The 24,100-nt window shown below is 44.6% G+C and overlaps 1 protein-coding gene across 2 annotated transcripts in view; it reads left to right on the forward strand.

Moving 5' to 3' along the window:
* Positions 1-13,665: 13,665 nt before the first annotated feature.
* The window catches only part of LOC119651038 (guanine nucleotide-binding protein subunit gamma-e), a 170,629-nt gene continuing 160,194 nt past the window's right edge, over positions 13,666-24,100 (forward strand). The window contains exons 1-2 of one of the 2 annotated variants that reach the window (XM_038054356.1): positions 13,666-13,956; positions 14,031-14,344. The gene's annotated coding sequence lies outside the window, so the exon portion shown is untranslated. Of the gene's footprint in view, positions 14,345-24,100 lie in introns of both variants that reach the window. The other variant, XM_038054355.1, reaches the window with a different exon arrangement.

Consider the following 24,100-nt stretch of genomic DNA (forward strand, 5'->3'; position numbering starts at 1 on the left):
TTTAACTTTAACATTCTCTCGTAATTCCACGTTATTATGCTGCCGTTTTTTATTATCCAGTAGTCGTCAGCAGAAGAATGTCCTGAATATTCGTCTCCTAGACACCCTTGCAGAAAAAAACCACGGAAAATTGTTTCTCAGGTGTGTAGGAGATTACCCCTAACGTCGCATCGTTATTTTGGGACTGAAGAAGAAATTGACCAGATTTGGTGGGTTTGGTGGGCATATCCAAAGATAGTCCCGACGAGATGAGGGAAATCTTTTAATAAAACATGCATACGTGACCTTTAATGGACGGGAGGAGGCGCCCAAGCGAAAGGACGTAGTGAGTAAAATGATATGTGCGTGAAGGTTATTGCACCAATAAACCGCCAGATTGGGGGTTGAATTGTTTCATTTGGATGTTTAATGATGTTGTAAGGCAATTTGAAAGGTAATGGTACGGTTGTGCCTATAAATTCAAGATGAGTTGGCGTGTGTGGTAGTCATTCCCAATTATTCTTTATTGTCGCTTTGCCGTGCCACTCGAGGATTTAAATTAATTTCGCTTATCTTTCCCTTTCGCTGAGTTCTCGCCCATTAAATCGCGAGAATAGAAAATTTCTTTCTAGGCCATTACTTCAGCGCTGAATCAATATCGCGGGGCGGAAAATTCCTGTGCCTAGTAAATGATACCCATCGGCTTATCGAATCAACAAAAAGACTAGCTAAAGCGTGTACTTAATCGTATTGATCGCAACTTTACACTATAAAAGTAAATACACATAAATTCGATGAAGTGAGCATACAAAACGTAAGTACCTTAGGGCACAAGACACAAGTCTCCAATCTATATCCGCAATAATTCGATTACAGAAGATTTTGTGTTTTGCAAGGCTTCCTTTCAGTTCGTTATGACTTTATTTATCCTCTCGATATTGATTTTATTTGTTTTTTACGTTCTCGTTTTCTAGTCGAGAAGAATACTTGGAAAATTCAGATAAAATGCTTTCGGACTGTTTGTGTAAGGTACCAAGGGAAATTCAATATATTATTTGAAAAATGTCAAATGACACATTTTCATGGAACTTATTGGTCCAAGGATGATTACTCATTTGAATCGCCTTCTTTCTTGTTGTGCATTAATATAATTTAACTTGACGAATTGCACACGCTCAAGGCGTACGCCTTTGGGATTAAACGTTTCAGCTTCAGAATTTAGGACTCAATGGAAATTTTTGGTCATAAGATAAGTGAACTTTTTTACCAACGACTTACACTTACCAAATATTGAGGAACGTTTCCGGGAGAAACCATTTTGAACCCTTCGAGCAATCAGCATTCCAGCAAATTGAATTATTATCCTTGACCTTTTTTCAATAATTTTTTTTGGTTTTTTGTATTTACGCGTCGTGAGCAGAGATAATCGGAATTGACATTGACCAAAAGATGCATTGACGGCCGATCAACACTGTGGGATGAACGTCATTTTCTAGTTACTATGAACTGAAAAGTGTGGTCAAAGGGTAGTATAGGTCCCAGGGCGAAACGTGGATTGATACCCGCGATGGAGCATAAAACCTGGGAAATGCCTGCTGAACCAACACCAACAGCTCTGCTACCTAACCCTATCTCCACCTCCACGTGGTGACCGCTGGGAGCTCTTTCTTAACGAAAAGCTCCAGACGGAGAATGATGAAGGCGAGTCTCCCGCGCCTAAAAACGGGACAAATTCTACTAACTGGTCCGCCAGGTTGGGGGTTGGGTAGAGCAGCCAATCCTACACGGAAAACAACTTGTTACGAAGCCACAACAGGAGCCTCGGACTGGACGGATTATACAACGACGAACCCGGCAACGACAACGGAATAACGATTTGCGCATTTTCTCATGGAACGTGCGCTCCCTGTACAGAGATGAAGCTGATGAGCAGCTAGCGGATACCCTGTCCCAATATAGGGCTGATGTAACATTTTTACGCGGAAAGCAGTTCACAAACATACGTGAGCCTCTCCAGACGGGACCACTTTCAGCCAAATTGACCATGTGCTGATTAAACGCCGCCATCTCTCAGCCTTGATGAATGTCAGGACATATAGGAGGGCCAATATAGACTCGGATCACTGTCTCGTTGGCATGGTGCTCCGAGCTCGAATAACAATACCACGTAGAATCCCCTCTGACAATCAGGTCAGAGTTAACACTGAAGCCATCCACAACACAGCCCTCCGCGACACCTATAATGACGCAATAACGGCAGTCAATTCACCACGGCCTTACAATAAATATAGTCGGGCGATCGTGAATTTCCAATTTTGTACAAGTAAGATTGAACATACCCATGTACGTTGAGCAGCTGGGTTAGGTAATAGTCAAGCTCACGGTGCCTTCGATTGAATCACGGCCGCACGTCTTTTATGAGATGCGCAGTCCATCTACCTTTCGATTTTCTTTACCAAGATTGCTCTCATGCACAGAGAGTACGAGCTATCTTTTCACAAGTGAGAGCTTCCTTATTTCCCTTGCCTTTTCTGAGGTACATAAACCTGCGCTCGGCAGCATGGAGAGCGATGGGAATAACTCCCGTCATCACCACTACAGCTGGCTCCGAAATGGTACGATTGGCGGACACAACTCGCTGAGCCTCTCGTCTTTGCACTTGCACTAGGCATGTATGGTACATTTCCTTACTGAGGAAGTCGAACCATACTTCGGAGCCGTAAAGAAGGACGAACTGCACCGCACTCATCAGTAAGCAAGGTGTTGGATAAGGTACTTCCAACGTGAGATCTGGGATCTGGGAATGTATACAGAATCTAGTGGCCTTGAACTCAACATATTTGTTAGGGTAGTAGCAAATACAATCCTAGAGGAGAAAAGCTCCTTGATTTTATCACTTTAGCTGGACTGATGACCGCGAGTGCTAGATGACTTTTCACTTATACACATAAATTCGATCGTTACTTAGAATTTGGACTGGTTATTGCAGCCGAACAATCGTATTGGGCAAAGTTCAATAAATTTCTTGCCGATAATGTGGAGTTCCCTAGGCGACTAAAAACTCCTCCTTTGGTAATAGAAGATCAACTGGAAACTCTGAATCGCATACTTTTAAAGTGTTTTGAAGAGGCTTGTCGTATTTTCCGAGGTCAAAGTGGTAAAATGGTTCTATGGTGGAACTGAAAACTGCACAGGCCCAGGAGATCAATCAGATGACCTCTAAATCGAGCCTGCAAAAGCAATAAGAATGAAAACTGGTTAAACTTACCGAACTCACAGAGTGAATATAAGAGGCTCGTAAAAAGTTTGAAAAGCGACTGTGAGGAACTGGGAGGTAAAAAGGAGACTTTCAGCCTCTGCAGAGTCGATAGTAAGTATTAGTCTAACTCCAGAATTGAATCTATACACACTCTCTTGGAAGAACACCGCCTGTGAGAACAGGTCTCAGAAGTAGGAAGAAGAGAATTGACGGTTTCTGTAAACCCTTCAAGACGAAGGTGTTGCAAGGGGAATTGAGACTGCGAGAGCGATTGTTTCCAATGAGAGCTGCTATACTATCATTTGAACACTTCAAAGCACCTGGCACCTGGCATCTACCCAGCGATGCTAAAGAATGGTATAGAGCCCTTAGAGCAACTTCTAAGAAATATTTTTTAAGATGTTGTGCTTTAGGCTACGTGCCTTCATCTTGGCAGAAGGTAAAGGTAGTCTTCATAGCTTAGCCTGAGAAACATGACTATTCAAATTCAAAGAACTTCAGACAAATCAACTTGACATTATTTTTGGTGAAAAGTCTGGGGAGACTGGTTGAGCGCCATATTTGCGAGAGGGCGCTAAGTTTGCACCTACTACATAATAAAAACACGCTCAGTGGAAATTCCGGCGATCCTGCTTTTCACTCTTAGGATTGGAAGTTATCTTGAATCTTCACGCAACTCGCAAAGACGAGTACGCCAAGGGGGTATCGTGGGCATTTGACTGTGCGCCCTTCAAAATACTCTGAGATGCCGGCAGAGAGCATGGTGTTGATGAAACTTTAATAAGGTGGATTTATGCTGTGTTAACGCAGAGATTGCAGTGCACTGAAGTGGGTGATGATCACTACCTATCAACGGAAGCGACGAAAGGCTATTGATTTGCGTAACAATTTGTGCTTCAAGGATGGACTTTCAGTAAGTCCCAATACAAGCGCAATGGCATTGTTTCCAAAAAGGAGGAAACTTAATGATCTTTGCCTTCGAAAAATGAGAGGGGATGATTCCAACGAAAGGTACAAGTGCTGAGTACGACAATTGGAGGGGTATCTGTGTACTTCCTGCCATCGCAAAAATAATAAGTTAAATAATCCTACAACGCATTTAGGAACATCTCGAAAGCTTGATCCACAGAGAGCAGGCCGTTTTCTTTTCTGGCTTCACCTGCAATGATTACATTAACGCCGTCGGCGAACAGGCCAGTTACTCGTGGACAAGTTGATCAAAAGGCGGAAATGGCAGTGGATAGTTTACCTATTAAGAAGGGGCGACAATTCCATTGATGGCTATACAGTGAAACCTACTCTCCCAAGATGGCCGACGATTGGGTCGTCCTAGGAGTACTTGGTGAAGAACAGTAGAGGAGGAGTGTAGTCGTCTCGGGAAGTCCTGGAAGGATTGGAGGTGCATTTCAGTGAACCGCGAATGATGGCACTCAGACGTAGTTGGTATCCTATGCCTCATCAAGGCGTGAATGACAACCATATATTTCCAGTTTAAATATCAAGGAGGAACTTGAGTTTCACTGACTACTGCGTTAGAAGGTTATTTTGTAATTTGCGTACGATCAAAACACGCAACGCAACGAACTTCACAAAAATTAGTGCTGATGTTTTCGCCTCTTTTCGAGCTCTCATCCTTCTGAATTACCCCTAATATAAGCTTCAAAACTGATACTCCACATGCCCATATTCTGAGAAAAAGATTATATGACCCCCTGTGGAGCCCTCCCCTTAAACTCAAAACAAAATGAATCAGTACGTAAAGCGTATCACAGACGACGCGTTCACTTTTGTGATAATAGCTTCAAACGTTTCCGAACAATTTGGCTATGACAGACAGACATGCATGAAATTGCCAGATTTCGCTTCAGTCGCCTTCCTCCGTACAGATAGTGCATAGGCGCGGAACACAAACACCGGCGGCTTTTCGGAGTGGTGAAACAGGTTCCCGATCATCGATAGCGGTCGACTTCAGTGTCTCGATGGTGGACAAATCGACAATTTTTGTATTTATTTCTACAATAAAGCTTAGAAAAAGAGGTGCAAGGAGAACTTAAAATGCTTGCGCGGTCAAGGGAGTTGTCATCCAATTAAATAGTACTCGACGGTTGGACTAACGTACCCATTCTATGGATCAATTTTCGTCAAACAAGTGGTACTATCCACCATTAAAATTTGTGCCATCATAAACCCTGTATATAATGGCAAACGCGGCATGAGTGCGAATTATATTGAAGTGAAATCCGCCGTTGATCTTGTTCGAGGATTAAGGGAATCATGTGTATGTGCATGTGTGTGTTTGAGGTGGCAGACACTTAAAGCCTCTGAGCATTCGGACTCTAATAGTTCATTGTTCTGGATTCCCCCGTCTAATGGAATACTCTGGATTCGTTTATGTATCGCAGGATTTCCGTTAGGGGATGTAATGCTACTCACTGCGGTTGTAGCAGGACATGCACCAAAAATCTGATGTCTGATTAAGCGGGGCACTCACATAGAAAATGTTCCGTTTGTAAGTTGACCCCAACAAGGTCCTGGGAGCAGAATTGTCTCAGCATGGTTGCCTCTAACAATTTTGACATCAGAGTGCAGGTCTTTGGCCTCGAGGATCTCTCATCGAAGAAGATCCTAATCCCCTTTACTGCTCCAATACCAAACCCATGCCTCTTGAAACAGAAATATATAAGGAGAGTCCTGCATCCGGCTTAGGCACGCTGCAGGTTAATTTGACTAACTCTTATGTTTGCAGACATAAGTGTAGTCTAATATGAAAACCGCCCCTAACTGAAAAGTTTGCTGCGCTCAGTATAGATTTCACCGAGGTTACCAGCTTGTCCTTACCTTCCGCCGAAAGTTCCACTTTCTTGCGTCAGACGGAGCAATGTCTATGTCTATTCCCAAGAAACTTCGCCTTTGCCCGCAATACCTTCCGGTGTTGTTGGCTGGGAACCCTCCCAGGTTCACGGTGTCAGGGCTGCAAGGATCTGTTTCCACACACGGGAATTAGACCAATTTCCGTCCACTTCACCTGCTTCCCTTTCTTCCGCTTTTCCTGATAGAGGCGGAGGAGAAGCTTCTGACAGGCAAGCCTATAGTCCCTTGTTCTTTGCGACTGAAGTTTCCTTTGGGCGAGCCTTCCTCTCTCGTTTCCTGGTAGAGTTAGGCAACAGTGTCACTAACAAGCCGGCCGTACTTAATGTTCCAGTATCTCTCATTAGTCAATTTTTGAAGGAAATTGACATTTGAGAAGAAATTACAGCAGGATCCGGAGGAAAGAAACAGGAGTTAAAAAGGACCGTCTTTGAAGTGGCACTTCAAGTATCTCTTGTATGGATCTGGCGATGCAGCAGCGAGTATGCTGTATGGAGAAAAAGGTCACATTGTCGGGGTATGCGATAAGGATTCCAGGTGGATGCTGCCTGATGAAAACTGGAAAATAGTAAGCAGCCTACGACTGGGTTCGTATGGGCTAAAATAGACGACATATAAATCGCTAGTTGGTAGGTTCCTACAAGCTTGACACGGGCTGAGTTTTAGGACATGTTGAACAGATTGGTCTTGGATGGGAAAGCAAGGTGTATATGGCTCACAAAATGGGGAAATTCACTGATGAATGCAAGAAGGCGTTGTTTCTTGGACGCCTTCACGCAGTTAGACTTCATATTGGTTAATGATGGTCAGGTTAATACTTGCCGGAAGAGAGTCCCGGTTGACTGACTTTTGTTAGTCCTAGAGCAATAGTGAACAATACACTCCCAATAGTTACCGGGCAATCTTTGGCCTGAAGAACAAACCAAGCGGTTAGGGAACTGCATGGATTGGAGAAAGTCAGGTTGGTCTGCAAAAACAATCATTGAGCAAACATTATAAGATGTTGGACCAGGACGGTATATCAATACCGAAACGTTGTACTTTCTCCAGTAGAAGACCTAGCTTTTGGTGGAAAAGTGAATTCTCTGATCCATGGCCGGCATTTTACCGAGCAAATAAGCGGCCCAGAGTACAAAGGGTAATATTGACCACAAGAACAAGCAGCGTGTCTAGAAGGGACCTTGCCGAAACCATATGCTAGCCATACAGCCAAGCTTTAAAAATCGGAAAGCTGTTACGTCGAGGTCGGCCATATTTGTGAAGTTGCTAGGGGTGTGCTTGTTGAATGGAATCTTTTATGAGATAGGAAACGCCTCGCAGTCAGCAGATAGGAGGAGGCTTTGGCATCCTGCAGATTAATTTGACCAATCTTCATGTTTTTTTCGACATAAACTTACTCTTATGGAAAACTGTTAGAAGCGTATGCGGCGGTCCGCCTGTGACGGGTTTCCCCCACACCGTACTGCTAGAGACTTAATTCCCTTGTGTTTGATTTCTCTGAGAATAGTCGCACTTGGAGAGACAGCAGTTCCCATTTCCTCATCCATGAAAGGTCTCATCTCATTCAGTAGAGTATTCGTCTGTTTTCTACTTAACACCTTGACTGGTGTCCGGATTGCATAGATTCGATCAGTCGAATTGGGATCTAGTCAGTTCCGTTCGCGCGTCTTACTTCTCTTTCTTCCGCTTGCTCTGTAAATGGTGTAGGAGAAGTTACTAGCAGGTGGGATTTATTCTGTAGTTTCTTCGTCTGTGCGAAGTCCCATCTTCCCTAAGGAGGTTCTGCCACTGTATGCACCATCCTCCGTGCACAGCTCCATTGTGGGAAAGCGTGCCGAAAATGCTGCAATTTGCTCTATATTGTGTGAGTCGAAGACCATCATTGTTCTTCGCTCTCAAAATTGGGATGATGCTCTACAGTTTCCTAATATGTTTGAATTTCAATATATCTAGGAAAAAATGGAGCATCATATGGTAACTTTCCCTGAGCACATTGAGACTCGTTTGGTTCAGTTCGAACACCAAGCTGAAACCCTTCACGTTTGTAGATTTGTCCTTGCTGGCATTCATGAACTTTACCCTTCAGTGCACGAAGTCCATACCTGGGTTTTGTTCACCCAACATGCGAATGATTTCTTCTATCTTCCTTTTAGCGATCGGTAACCAACATCCGATATGTTCCGTCCTGGGCAGCTCAGTGTCCACAATAGTGCACTTCAGCCGACCGCCTGAACTCAAAGCCGGGAGCACTTGCTGGAACTTTAAGGCAGCCTCATCAGTGCACTGCAAATAGAGAAGTCAATCGCGAAAATCTTGATTGTTAAATCTTGGCTTCATTCCAGGCTTCAGCATTTTTTTCCACAGGCATTACCGGAGGATGGTAAATTGCCCCTCTAACATTTTGCTGTGCTTGGGGAAAACTACCACGGCAGCAGTCGGAAATGAGGCTGCAGTTTACGCATACGTCTTCTTTCTGCCCGCCTTCGTGTCCGTATTTCTATGGGAGGCATCAGTTTCGTTGAGATCTCTTTTACTGATTTGATCACTTTCCGGCACACAGGCTCAAATACCCGCGGGACGAGCAGATGTAGGCTCTGGTGCGGAGCGCAATTAAACGTTGTTCACTACAGATGCGCGCAAGAATGTTACGCTTCTTGCGCGCATAACGGCAGACAGAAGAGTTTAGTGCATCCAATGTGGGTCTCACTGGGGTTACCAGTTTATCCCCACCTTCGGCCGTAGATTTCTGCATCCTTGCGTCCGATTTCTCTGGGCATTACCGCATCTAGTGGTGGAGCCCAGTCCAATTCCTCATTCCCAAGGTATTTCTGCATCTTCCTTTGTAGTGCCTCCTGCTGCCGCCGGCTTGGGGTCTTCCAAGGTTCCCGGTGTGCGGGTCGTTTGGGCCATTCCCACACACTGGCGTTAAACCAGTAGCATCGACATCGCTAGCTTTTCCTTCTTCCGCTTTTCCCGGTGAGGGTGAAGGAGAAGGTTCTGACAGGCGGGATTTAGCCCTCCTAAGTGGCTGAAGTTCCCTTCTGCCGAGCCTTTGTCTTCCGTTTGCGAGTATATTTGGGCTGTAGTACGGCAGGCTGGCCCTAGTCGGATTTTCAGTTTCTCCCAAGTTGAGAGTTTCCGTACTTTCCTTTCTGGCTGGCTTCGCGTAGGCGCTAAATGCAAGCTTTCCATTGAGTCGGAGAGCATGTCTTCTACAGATCTCTTTGTAGATGTGATAAGGCCTCGAAAATCCGTCCCTCGGCCACGACATGATTGCTCATGATCGCGGGTGGATTAGAAGTCTGTGACTTCTTATCACTTGGAGAGTTCAAATCCCTAGTTTCCATGTTCATGTTTTTGGACACTCTTAGTGTAATAGTTATCTACTACAGACTCCCACACCAAGGCAAGGTAGGATGCGAGGGGGATATTGCGGATAGAACAACTATCGATGCCATTAAACTGTGATTGGGGTGGTTGAAAATTCAATACACGGGAGGGTAGTATTAACAACTATTGCGCAAGAAACGGGCTTGGACCAAACACCACAGAAAATGGGCCGCGGGAATCTATTGTCTTCGCAGGTGTTCTCCAGGAATTGTATACATCCAAAGTAATCACATCTAAAAACGAGTGGCTGAAAGATGCCGGTCTTGCACTAGCTGTGAACAATGCAGAGCTGGTGCTTATTACGAAGCATCGTAAGAAAACGATTGCTCGCGTGAGCTCTATGCTGCTCTACGCAGCCAAAAAGGAGAATTCATTGACCGGGTGGCAATAACGATGGGAATGGTCGATAACAATCGAAAATACCCGTGATTCCGTATTATTCGTGAGTAAAAATCCCATGCGCTTTTTTTGGGGGGTAGGGTAGGAGAATCGATTTGCGCACACAGTGTTAGACTCCCGGTTCGGTACGTCGTCGGACTAACTAGACACCTCCCCATCGTCAGAGAGCTAGCCTGGAACCGTTTATTACATTACTTCGGATAGTCCCCGAACTCTCCCGCCTTGCGGAGTCTTCAAATCAGGGAAATTTTTTCAGTAACGGAAGGGAAGAGGAGGAAAGGAACTGTCAGTTCAAGGAACCCCCTGTCATCAGGCCTCTCCACCGGTCGAGCTCTATCTTCCTAGCAACGAGAAGGACCCGAATGTAATGGGCAACACGGCTTCACCTGTCAGCACTCCTCAGTATTTCTTCGACAATGTGTTCCGGTGTTCACTTTCGCGATGTTCCATGTACAGAAAGATCGTCGGGGTGGCGCACACCGAGAGTTTGTGTGCACCACTTCGAAAGCAATGTATTGATGGTCGCTTGCCGCGAAGTCTTTCAGAGCTCGCCACCCGTCCACCAGCGACACCAGTGATTCCGACGCGAAGGTTACGTTTCGAATGCTTCCCTCACAGCTCGGGTGACGGAACGTTGGGGTGGATCCAGTGTTTAGAACTACCAGTTTTGTTCTCGCCACCATTTCCAGAATTCCTTTCCCTCTGGAGTCTATGTGAGGCATGACTCATTCAAGTGTCCTAGTATTGAAGTCAACCCCGACCAGGATCCGCCCATCTGTGCCCAACATAGCGTCCTCCAAAGCTTCAAGCCTCCGTCGAAAGGCCGACATCGTCTCATAGACACTCAAAAATGTTATCTCTGAACACCGAATCCAGACAAAGCCGTCGCCTCGGCCTTGGGAAAGAACCCTAAGGAAGGTGCCGTCCCGAGCCCAGATGGCAAGCGGTACTTGATGTGTCAGGGTGCCATAAAATTGGATCCTTGTTTTGGTACTGCTCACTGATCGGTACTAAATCAGCTTTGGTCTCCGCGGCGAACTGCGCCAGCAACTCGTGAGCGGTTGTATTCCAGTGCCTATTGATTTGTAGGATGCGAATCATGTTGATCCCATCCTCTTTCTAATTCTGAAAACTGTATGCTGCTCCGAGCCCGCAGTGTGCGCAACGTTCTCATCAGTCGCGCCACGGTCTCTGCATAGGACGCAGCTTTGCGCGTGGGTTCTAGGCTGAAAACAAAAGCAACTTGACTGCTTCACAGAACGTAACTTTTTTTATTGTCTTCGGGCCTAATTCGACTAGGACTCCACCACCCTTCGTTTTACTCTCCGCTGCCCCATTATCTTCGGGTTTAACCTTGTAACGAATTTCACTCAGGACTTCGGCAAACGTTTTGCCTTCGTCTCCCCGCTTTTTCTGTTATTGCTCCATCCTTCGTGTCCGTCTTAATTTTAAGCAGAGGTTTTTCTGATGGCGCCAGCACTGGAGAGTACTTAAGTGAAGTCTCCTTCTGATGTCCCTTCCTCCTTTCGTCTTTTCCAAAGTTCGCTCTGCAATGGGCTGTCAGCGATCCGTTTGGTACTCGTAGTGTTCTCGTCGGGAAGCGCGATTATTTCTGCTTCCTGCGGATTTCCTTCTACTTTCCATGTCCGCCTATAATATGAAATCTTCTCCAGGAGCTCCTCCAGTTTCATTAGCCCGTTTTTTACCCCCTTGCCGATGTTTTTCTGGAGGAACGTCGCTGATCGCAGGCACTTCACAACTGCCGCGTATTTCTTAATAAGCCTTTCCTATTCAGCTTACGCCAGATTAGTCGACAGCTCTCCCACTCGGCTTATATTCGAAAATATTTGGTTAGTTTCGGCCTCTTTCCGCAATTATAGCCCTGCGTGGTATGTCTGGATTCCTGTCTTCGTTGCAGGTGCTGCATCACTTTGCGAGTCCTTCTCTCCGTCTACGCGTCCCGATGTCTCGTCGGGTATTTCAGCCCTTGTTGCGTCCTTCGCTGTGGCGCTGGGGCGAGCGGCGCATTTTCGTGCTTCGGATAAACGCAGCCAACTCACTCTCCACTTCCACTATCTTCTCGTTTGATTTGTTTTTATTCTCCATTTAAGTTGTTTACCAAATCCCACACGTTGAAACATATGCATATGTACCAGTACCTTTTGAAGGTTTCCACCCCCGGGAAAAAGACGTGGAGTCGTTGTTGTTTTACACAGAACCTTACAAATATGGATGCTTTTCATGAAAATTTGATGACTGAAAATGAGTCATTCGAATTCTGGGAAAAATTCGATTAAAGGCAAAGGTTATCATTCTCATTTGATGCCATCTGTGATTGGATCATAGACTCATTTGTGACCTTTAAACTTTGTTGGCTTTTCCGCCCTCTTCATATGTCTCAAAAAATTCCTACGCAGCATTCAACGTTTTCAAGGATGAATTCCATAGTCAAAGTTTCAAAGCCCCTGGCTGTGTTTGTTCTTTTTTCTTCCTTTACTAAAAGATTTTCAAGAAAAAATAAACAATGAATTAATTCACTTCAATTTAATTACCGCAATTATGTTCTCTGAAATTGTTTTCTAAATGAGGGAAGGGCAGAATGTCGGCTTTAAATGTCATGGTTCTCCCTCTGGAACAATCAACAGAACTTATCCATCCCTGGGACTATTTAAACTCGGAAGACTTTTCAATCTGTTCTGTGTCGTTTCCTGTAGAAAAGGGTATAACAAAACTTTGCAGTATAAAAACTCTCATCCGGACTGTACAAAAAACGCAAGGAATCATCAGAAATGATAACCAGAACACGGCTCTATTTTCTTCTTGTCAACATGCATCCAATCGGCAGGTACAAAAGTTGATGACACTCGCAGGAAACGCTTCAGGAGCTCCATTATGCATTGTCCTCTCCTTGATACGGATGGTTGCACTATGAAATTGTAACCTTACCCATGGCGGGACGGTGGGACGATAGTACTTCTCAATAACAGACAAACGAAAACAAAACTTAAACACCAGAAGCAAATGTAGTACTACATGACTTCCCTTCCTCAATCCTGATTTTTGCTATCATCCACCTGGATAACGTGGTACTGCCGCCTCTCATCATGAGTAGGCATCGACTATGTGTTTCGTAAGGGTAGTGCAAAGCTGGATGGGCTGATAAGATTTGGGTAAAGTGCCTTTGGTTTCGACTGAAATGGACGAAGTGGTTTTCCAATCAAAAACGCTTGTTGAACAAGTAGGTCTATTTCCCCCAATCGATACCATGCAATGTGGAAGGATATCTATAATCATGGGACGAACAAATGTAATGGGAGGTTAAGCTATTGACTTTTATCAGGGCTGCGAGTGTTGAGTGTTGTGTTTGATATTTTCTAGACAATTTATGAAATTAGTTGGCCATAGGACGAATTCGATTAACTCTTCATTCACCATCGTTGGCTATCATCTTCCGGAGGATCCTTTAGACCGTTTTCTGACAGCATTGGAACTCCATGGAATTGCAACCCGTGCCTGCACAGTTTTGCTCTACAATCAGTACCTAAATTGCTAATACGCGTTCCGCTCACTTCATTCAATGCCACCCCCGCTCGGTGGACCCACGCACAACGGTATCGATGGAAAAGCTTCGACCCACCCCCGCCTCTCCGTCGTAACAAGTTGAAAAGCTGTTCTTGCCATTCTTCGGTGATGTCGCGGGTGGTCTCCGGTATTCTGTTGGTATTCTCACACATTTTGTACGCTTTGTACCTGTGCACCTGTTTGAGGTAGTGGCTGGCGGTCGAGCGAAGTAGGCTCAGGTGGCAAGCAAAGCGTAGCGGTCGTGCAGCAAGTGACGGTGGCGGTGGACAGGTGAACAAGCATTGACACGAAGTGTAGGATCAATTGTAGGACAGGGGGATGAAATCATTATTGAAGGGCTGGTAATGTCCCGGCTACCCATTCCATGGAAACACTCGCGACTGTTTAGGCAAGAGCTCATTCCGCCTGTGAGCTTCGTACCCGGTCACATTTTTACCTTTAAAAATCAGCCGTTCGTTTCGTGGGGTTACTTGAGAGTGGTAAGTGTTCTTTCAGCCCTCATTCCATCGTAGTTTGATGACGGCCAATAATTTTAACTTCTAACGCGGTCTAGATGAAAGGACTATCGCACGGCATCTTGTTGTCGTCTTTTCTGCTCGCTTGAAAGAAGGTTCCCAGTGATCGTTGGCTGCCGTGAAGACTACCAACTCCCCCGTTGTTACCTTTTTTCCCAAATGGAGTTTACAACTCCATCGGCGGCGTATTTACTTTAGTGTAAGATAAACTGTGGAAGAGAACGTGGGCAAATCGGTCGTAGACTAGCAAGTGGTGCACGTGGCTTTTCGGTGTCGTCGAAGAGGAGTGTTCGAAGGACGAGTGTTTGTTTGGACGTTTGTTTTGGATAAAAGGAATAGAGATTACTTTTTGGTGAGTAGATACCTTTGCTTTTCGTTCGTGATCTTACGCACTATTTAATTTATCCTTGGATATAATTCATTTCCGTTGAAGGCAAAGAGATTATCGCTCTAGGAACAGTACTATGAGAAGTGGATAAAGAAAGTATAGTATTTCGAATCAAGGAGTTTCCATCTATAATAGCAAATTGAGCTTTGATTATAGCTTTACATTGAGATTTAGACCTTTCGAAGGATTGAATGATTTTGGGGGTGTTCAAAATTAACTTGACTACAAAACTATATTCACTAAAAGGCATCCTTGTCAACTAATTCAGACCCACATCAGCCCCACTAGACCAAAATCAACTTTACTTTCTCCTAAATTGCTGTAATTAAATTATATAATCAAATTAATATTTTAGTACTTTGTCTGCACACGCGACCATTCAATGAAATGTTACTTTGTTGTAAATATGATATTCTACCCTTAGATTATTGATTGCGAGCGTACGTTCTAGTAAAATGTCGTTTTATCGATTTTAAAATTGAATCAAAACAATTCAATTAAGGCAGTAGCTCGAGGAAAAGCAAAAGATACTCCAGTTCCCATAGTCTATCGAGACAGGTAGAGAGTAGGTGTAATGAAATACGTTACCCCTTGAAGGAAGGAAAGTGTGTAGACATGATAGTCTAGGAAAACTGAACAGCAAAACAACTTTCGGAACCAATTTACTTCCGAAAAGGGCAAAGTAAAGTTATGGCGCGTTATATATTTTCGGGAACTTGAGGAGCCTCAAAGCAAGACGTTAGGTGGCATTCCCTCCGAGACATTTAAGTAGAATTGCATTGTAAGCTTGGGTAAAGGTAGTTCTATAATAGTTCGCTCTCAAAAACCTTAAGTGTTTGGTTATGGGGGGCAGTTGCCTTGATTTGCAAGTAGGGTAGAAATTAAGTTGTAAGAACAACATTTATCTTGTTTGTTTAAGGGGTACACTTGCTTTCGGCTGAAAAATTATTTTTGCAATTTTTTTTTTCAACAAGACAACTTTCTCTAAAAATGAAGGTGTAAATGTGTCCAGTGGGCCTTTTCCCGACTTCCTTTTTTTTCCTGTCAGTTGGGACTTAAGAATACACTTAAAGTCTTCCCTGCTTGTCGTAAAAGGCAACTAAATAGGATAGAAATTTGTAAGCTAGCAACTAGCAAATTTCAAAACTTTGCTGTTACCAAAACGTCAACATTGCCTCGGATAGGGCCGAGCTCATGCCGAAGATTTTTCGCTATCTAAAACGGGCAATGATGGGTTTTTGGAATGGACTCACGTTTCTCGACAACGGTATCAAGGGTCCGCAGAAAGCTCACTTTCTTTAACTCGAATGAAAATTCCAGCAATATAAGTTGGACAGTCTGGGCCTAAGTGAAGTAAGATGGTGGGACTCTGGAGGGTATTCTTTTCTCTCTGGTGACAACACAAGTGGTAGTAGACACGAATACGACGTCGGTTTGTTTCTAATGGCGACCGCAAGGCGCTCTCTTAACCTGGGAACCGATTTCGGACAGACTTCAGATTGCAAGATTTTGCTCCAGGCTAAGGAATATCACATATAGTACAGTGTTATGTACCAGTGGAGACTTCCGATATAGCGGAGAAGGACGCTTTCTAGGAGTGATTACACATTCAGTTCAGGATAGGCTTCCTAAAGGTGACACTGTTATCGTGATGGGCGATGTGAAAGCCATGGTGGGTTCTGACAACACTTTGCCCGGACATGTCATGGGGAAACGCGGTCTGTGAATTTCCGCAGTTTCTACCGCCTCCTCATTGGTGAAACATTGTTCCAGCGGAGACTTTGGCATAAAGTCAGTTAGGTTTCAACTGACCGACACCGCACGAGCAATTAGGTTGACCGATTTAGGAGTTGTCTTTCGGATAGGTGTAACAGGGGAGGCGTGGACATCGGGCTCGGAAGGGGTCACTACCTGATGGTTGCTTACGTTCGTTTGCATTTTGCCACTCCTGGAGGGTATCACAAGATTTAGCTGACTGCGAAATCGTGGAAATGGTTCGGTGAACGGAAGGGATTGAAGGCTCTATTGACCGCTGAGAGTAATGGCCGGTATGACGCTTTCGAACTCCGAAGCGGGATGAAATCTCGGGAAGTTCGGCATAATGTGTACGCGACAATAGAGAATTTGTTATTGCGCTGGTCAGGGAAGCGGAAGATACCGCAGAACGCAATAGTTTCAGAAGTGCTTACAACATCATCAAAGAACTTGTATGTAGTCGCAACTCTTTCGATGGTCCTGTGAAGGACGTTAACGGTCGACTCTATATTCACGAAGAAGTGGAATGAACACTTCATCACGGTTTTTAAATGGTTGATATCTGATAACGTTCTTTCTCTTGTTGATGAAATGGTTAGTCACCCTAACATCCAAATCCGGACTGTTCCTTGAAACAAGAGAAAAATCATATCAGCCACCAATGCATCAAGCGAAGTAAGGCCGCTGGGGTTGATAGTCTTCCCGTAGAGTTATTCATCGTTTCATCTACAGTTTCTGGAGATATGCTGCTTCCACTCCCCAAGAGCACTTGGCGCAAAAAAAACGGAAGAGTTGAAGCGCATTTCAGGCAACCATGAACAATAGTGTAATCGGTCCAGTTCGAGGCTACTGTTGTGGCTTCGTAAGAAGTTGTTTTCCGTGTAGGGTTGTCAGCCCTACCCAACCCGCAACCTGGAGGACCAGTTGGTACAATTTGTCCGGTTTTTAGGCGCGGGAGACTCGCCTTCGTCCTTCTACGTCTGCAGCTTTTCGTTAAGAAAGAGCTCCCAGCGGTCAGCACGTGGAGGTGGAGATAGGGCTTGGTAGTAGAGCTGTTGGTGTTAGTTCAGCAGGCATTTCCCAGGTTTTATGCTCCATCGTGAGTACCGCGTTTCGCCCTGAGAGATATACTACCCTTTGACCACCGCACGGTTGTTATCAGCCAACAGAGCCTATTTCACCTTACAAAAACTATTCCGCTTGAAACATCTCACCAAAGCTTTTACTGTACAAGACAATGATCTTACCAGTCCTCATGTATTCCTCGGAGACTCTTAGCAAGAAAAATTGCGAACTCTTGGCCGCGTTCGAGAGAAGAATCCTCCGAAGAATTTTTGGCCACCTACATGAGGATGGACGATTTCGTAGCCTAGATAACGACGAAATCTATGAGCAAGACGATGACCGTCAGGTTGTGGATAAAATCCGGCTCAATAGGTTACGGTGGACGGGACCGAGTAAGTCTATAAGGGCAATATCGATGGTAGAAAAAGAAGATGAGGCAGACCCTACCTAGGATGACTATCAGGGGTGAATTGTAACGATATATCAACCTACTGTGGAGCTTTTCTGCGCTGCTCCAGGGTTCGTAAATGCTTGGAATCTGGGAACTGACCCGTTTTGCTTGAGGCAACTAGAGTCCCATCCGGGTGCCTCCTGCTATTGTTAAGGTATTAGTTAATTATCTAAAAGCATCCTGATCGTGGAACATCGGCTGTCGAAATATAACAAGCCGTGAACTGGAAATATCCAAAAATTCAATGTCTTGCATAATTAAAGAAGACTTAGAACTAACAGCTTATAAAAGAGGTAGGACATAAAAGACGTAAGATTTGCTGATAGAGGATTTAACCAAAAATAGGGTGGTAAAATGCAAAAGACCTTTGCAAGAGCACGTAGTCAGGAAGCATCAAATAATCCCCTTTTTCTGGCAAGAAAACGTTCACCGTTGAGGAGTCATCTAATAAGCAGAATGGGAGACTTCATGCGCGATCGTCAAAAGAAGCTTTGAAACTTCTACTAAGAATTCATCGAGATCATCACCTTGCTTCAGCGATGGCTTGGTGGGGTATTACCTATGATGGTCAATGCATGATAAGGCATTTTCTATGAAAAAGGGTGGAAACATCGGCAGCAGTGTACTAAGTAGTAAAATGTGGAAGCCATTGTTACATTCTTACATCTCTTAGTGAATCCTTTTCCAAAAATCAGCGTTGGACGTTTCAATAGGATTCGGCACCGGTGCACAGGGGTTGCTCAACTCAAACCTGGCCCTAAAACAACATCTCCAATTTTATTTCTGCAGACAATTGGCCTCCAGGTCCAGGTCATTGGACTACAAATTATATTCAGTTTTAGTGTGTATGGTTCCAGGCCATGCTGGGCTGGAAGGCAAGGAGGCAGCGGACAAACTAGTCAAGAAGGGAGCAGGGACACCTTTGCACGGGCCAGAAACCTTCTCTGGAATCGGAAATGGTTTCATGGCCATGACACTAAGAAATGAAGAGGAACGATTGAGGGAACTATACTGGGCGGGCCTACCAGGGATGGAGCAGTCCAGGGTGCTTATTGAAGTATACAAACCCATGCGTAAAATGGATTACTTAAACCTCACCAAAAAGAACTTCCGAATCATAGTGGGAATTCTCACTGGTCACTGTCGGCTAAATTATCACCTAGGGAAGCTAGGGATATCTACGGACACTGCCTGCAGGTTTTGTGCAGAGTGTGATGAAACCTCTATACACGTCCTGGGACAGTGTCCGGCACTTGTGTAAAGTAGGTCGAAGCATCTGGGAGAACACTTAATATCAAATTCAATGCTGAAAGTTCTGAAAGTAGGGAATATACTAAAGTTCCTGACGGTTATAGACTTGTTTGAGATGCTATGATTAATAGGTGCATTATAACCAGCAAAAGGGGCAAAATAGTTCTTTAAGGACGGGGTGAAACTTTCCTTTAACAGAATAATAATAATGCTGAAATATATATCCTGAGCTACGCCATCGTTCCATCTCAGGAAAGGTCTCCCACGCCATTTTTTCTACCAGGTATTGCCTCTTATAGACTATCCGGGCTGGATCATCCTCATATCTACGGATTAAGTGGCCCATCCATCGCAACCTATTGAGCCCGATTGTATCCATAATTAGACGGTCATCGTATCGCTCATAGATTTCGTCGTTATGTAGGCTACGGAATCGTGCATCCTCATGTAGAGTTTATAATTTTTCTTGCCAAAAATCCAAGTCTTCGAGGAATACATGAGGACTGTCTTGTACAGTGCGCCGATTTCATCGTCATAGTTGTTTTCGGTTGTGATGTTCGACCCTAGACAGGAGAAATGATCAACGGTCTCAAAGCTGTAGTCTCCTATCTTTATTCCTCTCGTTTGATATTGTTGGTTGGTTGGTTTTTGGTATTGACGTTGCCACCATATATTTCGTCTCATCTTCGTTGATGTGCAGCCCAAGATCTCGCGCCGCCTGCTCGATTTGGATGAGGGCATTTTGTATGTCTCGGGTTGTTCTTCCCATGATGTCGATATCGTCAACATAGGCCAGTCGTTGGATGGAGTTAAAGAGGATGGTGTCTCTCGCATTTACCTTAGGATCACGGATCACTTTTTCGAGGGCCAGGTTAAAGAGGACGCATGGTAGGGTATCCCCTTGTCTTAGACCGTTGTTGATGTTGAATGGTCTCGAGAGTGATCCCGCTGCTTTTATCTGGCCTCGCACATTGGTCAGGGTCAGCCTAGTCAGTCTTATAAATTTCGTCGAGATACCGAATTCTCTCATGACCGTGTACAGTTTTACCCTGGCTATGTTATCATATGCGGTTTTAAAGTTGATGAAAAGATGGTGCAACTGATGTCCACATACCAATAGTTTTTCCATCGCTTGTCGCAGACAGAAAATCTGATCTGTTGTTGATTTGCCTGGAGTGAAGCCCCTTTGGTATGGGCCAATGAGGTATGGGGCTATCCGTGTGTGTGCGAGAGTAAATTCGTGGGGAGCGCCTATAGAATTGTGATGGGACGGTTGAGAGGCTGATCATCCCCGTAGATCTCGTGCCCTACCCTCTTATTGAAAATCATCCAGGGGTTATTCCCACAGCAAGAGAGAAGCACTCATACATTTCAGAGACCTCTGAATGTGACGACAATTCCTGCAGTAACCACGGACGAACTATTGGATATCTGCAGCAGAATAGGTGACGTCATCAGCATTTCGCATATCATATAATGCTCATAAACTGAGTGTGCTCTATAGGAGTACAGCCCTTAGGGTGTGTTCTGCCTTCAGAACTGTCTTAGATGAGGCTGCATATCCTGAATGATGCCAGCATCTTGGCGAGTGAAGTGACGATGATATACAAGCTTCATCGCAGACGAAGAAAGCCGAAAAGGAGAAATCTATAAATAGATGGCAGGAGCGTTGGGACCACCCGGGGAGACAAGATGGGGAGATTAATTAAAATCCCCAGTTTCTGACGGGGCATGGGGTATATCGCCAGTACCTCTACAGGTTCAAATTGGACAATTCGCGCAAGTGTCCAAGCTGCGAGAGAGTCCCCGAGGACCCAGAGCACAAATTCCATAAACCCAGAGATACCGGAAAATGTGGTGAGTAGAACGCTAACATCGCAGGATGATTGGAATGCGATCGACTCAATGATCGCATCAATCCAAGGCAAATTGCGAAAAGCGGAAAAGATCAGAAGTGAGCTATCTCCGCCCCGTGGTGTAATACCTAATCGTGGTTCCACGGGCATGGGGGTAGTCGGGGGTGGTTTTAGTGGGTAAAAATACCACACTCTGTCGTGTTTGGACCAGAGTCTTTTGAAGATTTACACCTTCTTACAAAAAAGGGCGGACAAACAGACATTGGTTTTGTTTCATACAAAACCTTAAAAAGATGCACGGTCAATTTTTCGGTCGAATTTCCTAAAAATGGGTAGCTTCAAATTACCACTAGCTGTAATCCTCTTGGTGCTAATTTTTCAAGCCCAATTTAGGGCTGCCTATGTTTGCTTTGTTTGTAGTCAAGATTCAATAGTGATTGTTACCATAACGTATTTTAGCCTTAAATATTGATAAAGTCTAATAATGCTTAGTGAGAATATTTTTTAAGGTTTTGAGTAAAACAATCAAAGTGTGGGTCCAGCGACCCCGCGGCGAGTCATCCCACCGTTGCTGCCACCTCTTCAGCGATTCTCGCCTTGCCTCGTTTCGGTATTCCGTATCCTTTTCCGGAGGATTAATTTTCCTTTTCTCGTACAGGCACAGGCTGCGTCGCCTGATATTGTTCTGAAGGTGCTGAACACCCTTAGCGCCACTAAGCGTTAAGTCATATTTACCTCCCTCCGTGCTTTCCCACAAACTGATGCCGCGTATAATAGTGTGGAGCGAACTACTCCGGCCACAATTAATCTGGGACTGCATCTGGTGCCTCCAATGTTAGGTATCATTTGCGGTAATGATACGGTGGCTGCCGCTTTCTCACGGGCATATTCCACCGAAAGGTAACTGTCGAGGAGCTTAGTCAAATAACTAGTGACACTCGTTTTCACCAGTGAGCTTTTTATCCACTCCCAACTAGCGGAATTGTGGTGGTTGAGGTTGATTTGTATCAACCTCATTTCTTTACTGCATTCAAGGCTCTCGTAAGCACTGCCTGGAACGTGCTGACAGTCGACGCCTTTTTCTTCTTGCACAGCATACATGCAGGCTCAGCCTTGTACTCCCTGAACATATGACCTTCTCCCCCACATTTTCTGCAACTTTTCGACCTGCGTGCCTCCGTATGCTTTCCTCAGTCCCCTGATTGAGGAATCTTGCAAGCGAAGTGGTCCGAACTGCTTTTCTAAGCATTGTGGATATACTGCTTGGTCGTGATTTCATCAATGTCCTTACATTGTATAACAATCTCCTGTTTTCTGGCCCGTAGTTGTGCTTCTTCTCCTAAGGACTTCTCCATCTTTCCTTTTTGGGAGCGTCTGATTCGTTTGACGTTTCCTGCAAGGTCCATCAGCTCAGGGTCGAATTTGACCTTCCTGAGGATATTGGTATAAGTCTTATCACCTTTTTTGGAGATGATAATTAATTCTGGGTGTAATCTTCTTTTATGTGTCGTATTTTTCTTTCCGCCAACCTTGGTCTATGCTTCTTTTTTTCCTTTTTGGGGCTACTTCCCTTGGGTCGATTGGAGCCGGCGCCGCAGATCCCACGATTTTGGTAACTTTGCTTGGATTTTGAGGGGGTGTCACCAGTGTTGCTTGTGTGACGCTCGATTTCTTGGAGACATTTCTTTCGTCCTTGGTACTATTGTACAGTACCCGATTGGCTCGGGCCATGTTTTTCATGGCCTGGTGCACATTGTGTTTGTCCTTTATTGTCCTCTATTATTTTTCTTCCGAGTAGGGCAAACGATGATTCGTCCGTATTCTAACACTGCTCCTCTGTTTTGTTTTCCCACTGGGCGCTTCCTTGTTTATTAGCCTTATGGACTTCCGTAATTTCCTTCCTTTATCAACGTTCATTTCGGAGGAGATAGCACGATCGTCGAGCTTCTCCTAAACGGATCAACCACTAAGTCCTGCGACATGTTCCGACCAAGTGAAGTCACCCCACTATCGGCTAATGAATGTCCAGTTTGTGGGGCATTTTTCCGTGTATTTTAAACACGTGTTCTCGGGAGTGATGTACTTCTTTTAAATGCCAGACTAATTATAGTATTCGACGCAGCGGTGCCAAGTAATCCACCACCGAGGCTATCTGTGTGTCTTTCTGTCCGTCCATCATACGCATTTTTCTCGGAGACGGTTATAGTGATTAACACCAAATTTGGCGGAAAGGTGGGAACTGTCAACGCTCACGCATACACATACATCTTTTTACGTCGAATTTAAGGGGGAGTCCCCATACATACAAAAGGAGGGTGTAAATTTTTTTTTTCATCAAATATAGTCATGTGGGGTATCAAATGAAAGGTCTTGGTCTTAGTTTTGATATTTGTTGCAAAGGTGGTGCGTGCGGCGGGTTCAAAATGATCATTTCTTAAACAGACCCATTCTCAGAAATTATCCAACCCAAAAATCTGGAAAAATCAGGAGGCTGCCATTATATGGTGTCTAGGCTTTGAAATACCCTACATGCCGATATGTGTTCAAATAAAGTTGATAATAGTACACTACTAGAAATTTTTAGTAATTGGCAGGAAAACCCCTTTTAGGTTCATTCTAGAATCACGAAATTGCTAAGCTAAGTTGGCTACAGCATAGAATATGACTCTACCAAATTTGGTGAAAATCGCACTATTACTAACAAAGTTATAATAGATCAAAGCTGTCGCTTCTTTGTGAATTCTAGACTTTGAATGTCAATATCACTTGAAAGTGGATCCTCTTCTTTTTCTTCAGCTTTTGTCCCGTTCACAAGCGGGGTCGGCTCGTCGTGATCGATTTCGGCATTTGGTCTATCGAATGCCTGATCTGGGTGCAATCTCGAGGCTTTTAAATCCCCATCCAGCGTATCAAGCCACCGTTGCTTCGGGCTCCCTTTTGGTCGTTTACCATCGACTTCGATGTTGAGATCAAGTGAATTTTCGTTAGCACGAATTGCGTGACCATACCATCGAAGACCCTCACTCGCAACTTTTCCACGATCGGTGCAACCCCATAACGATCGCGGATATCCTCCTTTCGGATGTGATCAAAACGTGTCACGCCACTAGTCCAACGTAACATCTTCGTCTGCATTACCTCAAGACGCCGTTCATTGTCTTTTATAGTCGGCCAACACTCAGAACCTTAGAAGGCGACAGGACGGACGACATTGCGGTAAATTTTAGATTTGAGACTTTCGTTGATACGTCGATCACAAAGAACACCAGTTGTGGAACGCCACTTCATCCAGGTTGCTTTAATGCGTGAAGCAGTTCTCAATTGGCTGATAGCGTTGACCCG

This window comes from Hermetia illucens, chromosome 3 (genome assembly GCF_905115235.1).
Source record: "Hermetia illucens chromosome 3, iHerIll2.2.curated.20191125, whole genome shotgun sequence".
Classification (NCBI taxonomy): domain Eukaryota; kingdom Metazoa; phylum Arthropoda; class Insecta; order Diptera; family Stratiomyidae; genus Hermetia; species Hermetia illucens.